Consider the following 8120-nt stretch of genomic DNA (forward strand, 5'->3'; position numbering starts at 1 on the left):
TCACTCCCCTGCTTTTTCATCGTTATCCCTAAGGTGTGTTTTTGTGGGAGGCAACTGGGGTGTCTGACACAATTCTGCACTTCTTCAAAGCACTTCTTCAAAATAATTGCTTGTCCTGGTGTCAGAGCACTTTGCTTTATACTTTGTCACATTACTGGGCTCCCAGTAACTAAGGTAGAAAATGGCAAGAAGTCATCTGGGGGAAAAAATTACTGGCTGGTTAGTGTTATTACAGACTCCATATCTCAAGTAGATTTGAGGCTTTAATCCCAATTTCTGAGGCAAGAAAAAAATATATATCCAAACACCCACTAACAATAAATGACACTTGATCTTGTTCTGTCATGTTATATGACTTGAGGCTGTCACACAGCCTTCCTGTTACCAGGTACAAATGTTCATCACGTGTTCCTTATATTGGGTCTGGAAAAATAAGTGAAAAACATCCTTAAATTTGGAAAAAACATTCTTAAAGTTGGAAAGTTAAGGGCTTTGCCACAACTGTATTTTATTTTGTCTTCGCATTTTGATCTGCTCAATTACAGCTCTCAGGGATTCCTCCTCCAACTGGGGTCTTTCGCTAGACAGAAGGTTATTTGCTATTTCTTTTAATTCCTCCGTGCTAGCTGTGAAGTTGGTGGCCTTACTCAAAGCCCATCGTTCACTTTGTGCTCTGAAGGTGACATGACCTTTTTTTAGAGCAAACTGTATGGTGGTTTTTATACGGAAGTGCATCCAGACTTGCAAGTGGCTATGAGATGAGGGGGTTATTGCCCCTTCATACAGCTGCTGCAGTGAGCCTGGGAGGTGAGAGGAGCTCAGTTTGAGCCCCTGCTTTCAGCAGGTGACTCCTTTTTGGGGCACGTTGCACCCTGCCTTGACAGGCACCATGCCCTGACCAGGTCCCTAGCCAGCTACCCGAGAATGAAGAGGGGATATCCTCCAACCCATTTGCTTTGCAAAATAACTCCTAATTAATGAAATGCAAGCATTCCTCTGTGAAAATACTTTCCACCCAGCATGGAAATTACCTCAGCTCTCAGACATGCTGCCCTGACAGCTAGGTTGTACTATACATCAAAACTGGTGCCAGCGTTTCGCAGCGGTGTGATTGGACTCGGATCAGAGATCAGCTCACCCATCAAGAGGGATTTCCTCTGGCTGGCCTCGTTTTCGAGCACTGATTGGTATCTGCCTTGCCATTCCTGGGGAGACATCAATAACTTCCCCGAGAGGTTATTAACACCAAAGGGCGAGCATCCTTCTTTTGAGAGCCTCCTCAATGTGGTGTCTCAGGAAGTTGGATGGCACAGTCATGCATCTCACCAGCTGAGCACCTGAGCTGCTCGTGCATGAGCAGCATCTGGCATCCTTAATGCCACCTTATTACATAAACCAGAGTGAAAATAAATAAATAAATAAACAGAGATGTCTGCTTTCCTGTTTTTGCCGGGGGTCCCCTCTACATGAGAATTGCTGTGGGAGTAAGGTTGGATGGGAGAGGGAAAAGTCCCTCACCTCTGCTAAGCTCTCTGTTTCCATCAGAATATCAAGGGATTAATTAATAGTTTTGTGGCTCTGTCAGATTGGAATTGGCCGAGGGTGTAAAAAGTTACACCAAGGAGGAGGGGGAAGGAGGAATGTGCACACACAGGATGCTCCTGTGTGTCCCACCCCATTAGAAATGCGGGCTAATAACGTTTCCTGTTTTCCATTTTCGAGGCCAGAAACGGCAATGTTTCCCACTGCCTGTGGGAAATATTGTTATTTGCTTCTGTAGCACGGAGGAGAAATACCCTGGAAACCCAGAAATGAGTTAGGTGGAGACATGTTTGGCACCTTCGGCAGTCACCTTACAGACACAGCTCAGGTCCTCCTCCGCTCTGCAGGGACTTTGCCTTCATGCAGCGTGTTCTGCTGAGGCTGGTACTGTCCTCACAGAGATTTAATCCAAAAGTAAGGCAGAGTTTATGTTCATTCTTCTTTTTTTTTTTTTTTTTTTTTTTTTTTTTTCAATGGATTTGGCCAGTTCAACTCAAATCCATGATCAGGGAAACAATACATTGTTCCTTTATTACCAAGGAAGGAGAGAAACAAGTAGAGGATTTTTTTATTATTATTATTATCATTTTCCTAAAAGTGATTTTACTAAGGAAATGAGGCCTATTACATTAGCCGTGCGTGGAGGGGGAGGTCAGACAGTCACACTGGTAGGGAATGACCTCTGTGCAATACGCCACATGTTTGTAGTGAAGGCTGGGAGCATACAACAAAGATCATTTTCATTTTCTCCCCCTTGCAGTTGAAGACTTGGGGGATAAAGCCTGAGGTTATGGAGCCCAAGTGGGCTTATATAATATAAATTTATATATATATATAAACTTATAGTTTCAAAAATATAACATTCCTTACATGAATATGAATGGGGTGAACAAGATGCTGAGGAGCTTAAACCTTTTATAGAGAACCCGTACAGAGCAACATCATTGTGAGTTACAAGAAAAGTTTCTATTAGATCTCTTGAATCGTTGGACACAAGAAGTCAGCCATGGGACACTAACCCATATGATGAGGACAAGCGTTAATCTTTCTGCTCTTCCCTGAGCTCCTCATTTTCATCTTCAGTTTCACCACCCAGCCCTGGAATGAGTAAATTCAGGTAGATAACTGAAGGATAAGCACTCGAGCACTTAAGAGCAATGCACATTTACAATAACTGAATCATATAATAGCTACCCATGCATCCAAGGCCATAATCTCAAATGGCAGCAGCAGAAGACAAGTTAATAATAGTCATTGTTACATGATTAAATTAGGTAGACAGGAATAATTTTTGCAGGATTCATAATGGTTTTAATGATATTATTTAGTTACCAAGAACAATATATCTTCTCTATTCATGAGTTCCTGGAAATCAAGGATGTTGAGCTGTAAAATATATTTTTAAAGACAGAGTTGCAAGCTACAGCCTCTCTGGAAGTTAGTTACATGCTGTATTGCAGTCCTACAGCTATTGAATTGTGCTTGTGCAGTAAGCAGGATGTCTTGGCTGCCTGGAGCAAGACTTGAATGGGAACACGGGGCCTGTGCACAACAGTTTGGGCAAGTTTGGGTTTTGAGCCAGGGTTTATGGAGGGATTTCAGATTGTGTCAAAGCTCAGAGATCATTTGCTTCATTACTTTAGAGGAAGCAGTGCTGTTGTGGCATGGTTTGATATTGATGTCCTGCTCCATGGCTGCACCGTGCCCTCGATCCATTCACCTGCTGCCCAGCCCATAGGTAGTTTGTATCTCCCTGGACATTTTGTGGCTGTGCGCCTCTCAGGACACCCTGCACGCCATATATATACCTTCCTGGCTCACGTGGTGGCAAGGTGGGCTCAAGGGTGGAGGTGGGAGAGGAGCACGATGTACACAAGTGGGCTGCCTCGGGACCACCAGAAATGGGACGTGCTGAGCACCCTGCACCATCTGAAATATTTCATGTCAACAGAGGCATTTTCCTAGAGAATATTTTCAGTTTTGTAGAGTGAATTCTCTGTGAACTGCATAAAATACACAGAAAATCTCCAGCTGCAGGGGATGCTGCAGTGTCACAGTGCTGGCATCCATCCACATCTTCGCCCTGCTGGGAGTTATTCCACAGGAAGGTTTACTATGCGGTGTGGAAATGTAAACCAAAATCAGGGAGGCATACAACAATAACAGAGAACGGACGGTGAAGCATATTGAAACAGATCTGATAGCTTTTCCCTCCTGCTGGTCCCAGTGAGAGCCTGAAATCTTGGTTGGCTGGAGCTGGACTGCACCAGCAGGTACATTGAGTATCTGTTGCTCCACCAGCGCAAACCCAGTGGGGTGAAAGATGAGAAAAAGCAACTGGGAAGCAGAACAGAAAGTCCAGAAGAGCAGCTCAACATGTCCCCCTGGCGTGGGATCAACTCATGGCCCTCGATAAGACAACCAGGTCGATGCTGAGACTTAATTTCACCACTGTTATCAAGAGGCCAAGCTGACACTTGTGCTGAAAGACTGGGACCGTGCAGGTGAATTTGCACTGCTGGTGGTAGGTAGATACATTTAGGCAGCTGAGCACCCACACTTGAAGAAAACAGCAAGAGAAAAACAAAAGCTACAAGGCTAACAACTGGCAAGGAGCACAGGAGACACGTGCCCTGACTTCGGAGTACAGAAACCATCTCCCCATGTGGTTTGGAGAAACAGTGAGTAGCAGAAACATCTGGGGCTCCCGAACTCCTCCTTTCACCACCTTTTAGTACGACTATATTCCGACAACATTTGCCCCACTTAGCAGCCTGGTCCAGCCCGTGAGTGAAGACACCCGCCTTTCAGCTCTTCTTGTAAACTCGTACCTTCTCCCAAGAGTAAAATGAATTTGCTTTTGTTATGCTAACCGGAATAGACGTTCGCTCACACAGCGAGGCTGCTGACTGAATGCGTCAGTGCGGACGTCTCCCCATGCCAGCCTCCGCTGGCAGTGGGAGAGGAGGTCACACGAGGCTGTATGTAGATTTGTCATCAACTTTCAATTAGGATAACTGTTCTCTTAATTCCATGATTAGATTTAAGCGTATAATCCCGAAGCTGCATACAATGGGGGGAAAAAAAAAAAAAAATCAAAGGGAGGAAGTTGCAACGAAAACGTTCCTGACAACATTTGCAGATGTCTGTTACACAAGAGGGTGTAACCCTCGCCTGGTGTCACCTGCAGAGGTTCGCAAAGTGAAGGATGAGCTGCCGTCTGCGGCAGTGTGCAAATTCAGGATGCCCTAGCATTGTTAGCTGATTGCGAATCAAGGTTACAACACAAAGTGCGGGGTGTTTTTTTATCTGAATTCAGCCAAAAAGTCTTTGTATTCTCAGGGGCCAAGAGATTTGTCTCCAAGAAAAAAGAAATGAGAGAGAGAGCTTCAGTTATTAACTGCAAAGTCCTTGCAGCGTCATCCAAACTGAGCAGTGTTTCTTTTTGAATGAATAACATTATCTACCTTGTATGTCTTAAGAGCTTCCCTTTCCCCCATATTTATATTTTGGAAAGACAAAATAATTTACAAGGAGACAACAGTTAGCAAGTGCTGTGAGTAGCCCTGTGCTAATTCTGCCCCTGAATTCACTGGGGCTGTTTGAAATGTTTGTACTGGATAAGGCACTGGAAAGGTGAAGGCTCTCGTCTCAGAGGGTGTCACAGGGTAGCTGTTGGTGGCAAAAACAGAAATTTCGTGGAAATTCAGCAAGTTATCACATGCATCTCGTCCCACCACACTTCTCCCATGCTGGAGTGAATCGGGGACAGGGCTGGAGCTGAACTTCCAACATCAGCCCTGCGGCTGTGTGCTGTCTGTGCCTGCTCCCTCTCTCGTGCTGGATGAATGTGATCATGCATTGGGTTTATTCAGCATTATTAAAAGAAAACACATAGAAAAAATGAAGCACAAGAAAGAATTTGTCAAGCAAATTTGGACCTGCCATTACAGTCCTTACTTGAGAAACGCTCAAGGAGGCAGCTAAAAGCCCTTCAGGTGGCAACGACAAAAGTTCTTTTGTGATGTCCCAGAAAGCGGTGACCACAAGAAATGTTACATAAGGTTGAGAAATCTGACAGCGTTTCTGTTTGATGGCTTATTAATCTTCTCACAAACAATAATCACATTCCATTTCTCTCCACTGCTTTTCTGTCTCTGTTAAGGCTCTTACGATGGCCTTATCTTTCCGATTTATTTCTGAAATAACACGTATCAATCTGATAAGCAAACAAAAGAAAGTGCTGTCCCAGGGGGATGGAGGACCGCAGAGAACATCTCCAGCACATGCTCCGGTGATCTAGCAGATAGCACAACCAGGTCTGGAGGCACCCCACAAGGTCTTTCTATAGACTTTGGCATGCTTTCAGGGAGGCCTCAGGAAAAAGAAGAACTGCTCGGTGACACCTGATCACCTGGTGAGTTAGAGGAGTGAAAACATTGTCTTAGGCCAAACGACCGAGCTTGTCTTTGCTTTACATAATCAAGCAACCTGGCAACAAATCCCCCGTCCGAATGCCCATCTGAACTAATCTGCAGCAACCAACCCTCATGGCTGCAATCTGATCTTGGGTAAATCTTGAGGTTTCTCGGTGATTTTACTGAGGTTAAGTCATTGTCTGGAGTTCAATGCCCATTACCTGCTTGAAAGCATGGGACTGAACCTCATCCTGTAGTTATCTGGTAGTTTTGACCTGCTGAGCCACACCTTTTCACTAAACAGGGTTTTTGTAGATTTGTGCTGATGTGGGAGGTTGCTTGGCTGAAATAACTAATTTTTGACCCCTCTTTTTCTTGCTCCATACTAGCTCTGGTAGGAAACACCTAGGAGAAAAGAGCTGGCTCCCCTATCCCAAAGTAAAAGGGCCTAAAATGACGAAAAACAATTTAAGCTGAAGGGAAAATATTTTACTCAGCAGCATATCCTGTCCCTTGAAAGTGGGGCTTCCCTATTTTTTGCGGGACAGTTGCATTCCTCCTGCCTGGTGTTCCAAAAGAGCAAAGCATAGGTTTTTGTTCAATACCAACCCACAAAAACATCATTTCTTTTTACCTCCCCACCACTTCATGGCCCTCATGAGCTTGGCCTTGTTGTTTTGCAGGGCAAAGCTCTCCTCTTGAGGAGGAGAGGGATTTCTGCCCTGACTCACACGTGGCTGGAGGTCACAGCGTGCGACGCGGGTCCCACCCCGCCGCCTCTGAAGCCCCGCAGGAACCACGCTGTGTCTAGGAAATGGTATCTCCACCCCCTACTTCCGAGGCCATCTCGGGTGGAAAATCACAAATGCCATAATGAGTAACCACAGGGCTGAGGAAAGCTCCCAGCGGAGGCAGGCTCCACTGCTGGTTAATTAGTCCAATCATGAGGGTGAATTTAATGCCATCTCTGAAATTCTGTTCCCTGTCACTCCTGCCTTTGTTTAACCCAGAGCTGAAGAAGACATGCTTCTCCAGACGAAGAAGCTGGGATCAAGCTTCATTGCAGAGAAGTTTTCCATGCTAATGATGCTGTTTGGGGCTAATGGCCTGAGCAAGGGCTTGCTTGGAAGACAATTTTTTCGGTTCTTCTCCAGGGAGGATGACAAGAGCCAGGACAGCGGGGCATGGCAGCACGGCGCACTGTGACTTGTGTGTGGAGTTGAATGCAGGAAAGGGGATTTTCTGGGGCTCCGTGGGTCACTTTGCTGTTCTCCCAGCAGTAATTAAAGCCAGGCAAAGTGGAATGGGAAATGAAGCCTCAGTTTTTCACAGTAGATGTGAAATTCTCTGAGGGCAGTGGAGCCCTCTCTTGCTTCGCTTCTTGAGATCAAAGCTAAATGTCTTTCTGCAAGAGGTGCACTCGACAAACACAAGCTATCAGTCTCCTTGCAAGGCTAACAGGGTGAAATGGAAAGGTCTGGGCTATGCGGGAGTTCAGGTCTTCCTAATTTAATAGTTCTGTCCGGTTATGATTTTATTGATTTAAGGAAAGTAGCAAAGAACATGTAAGCAGCTTATTTCCTGACACTGTCCCACAAATCAGTCCGAAGGTTAATTTTCATTCATGAAAAATATCATCTTTAAAAAGAAATAAAACAAAAAAATAATCAGGAACAGGATAAAATCAAGGAAAACTACTCTTGTGTGAAGGCTCACAATGGGCTATGGGAACCTTCTTATTGTCTTTCAGATCTTGTTTGTACTCACAGATTTGGACAAAATTTTGTGGAGACCACATAGCTCAGGGGCGAGGCACAAGGCTTTGGAAGAGGTAAAGCACCAAGGTCCTGCCAAGACGGACTCAGCCTCTTCCCATCCCAAAGGATCTGTCTGCTGGGGTATTGGAGTTACAGCTCCTCCCAAGGTAAACATCAGGTGAGAAAAGGGAAAGGATGCCAAACCTTGCCCTCAGACTCAGAGAAGAGGGTTTGAAAAGGGTTTCCTCACAAGTTTGCTTCAGTTTTCCACCACCACAGCTACCTCAAAGGAAGGGTGACCTGAAAAGCCATTCAGCACTGCAAGCTTATAAAATGAAATGAAATGAAATAAATAAAATAAAATAAAATAAAATAAAATAAAATAAAATAAAATAAAATAAAA

Source organism: Oxyura jamaicensis, chromosome 4 (assembly GCF_011077185.1).
Source record: "Oxyura jamaicensis isolate SHBP4307 breed ruddy duck chromosome 4, BPBGC_Ojam_1.0, whole genome shotgun sequence".
Classification (NCBI taxonomy): Eukaryota; Metazoa; Chordata; class Aves; order Anseriformes; family Anatidae; genus Oxyura; species Oxyura jamaicensis.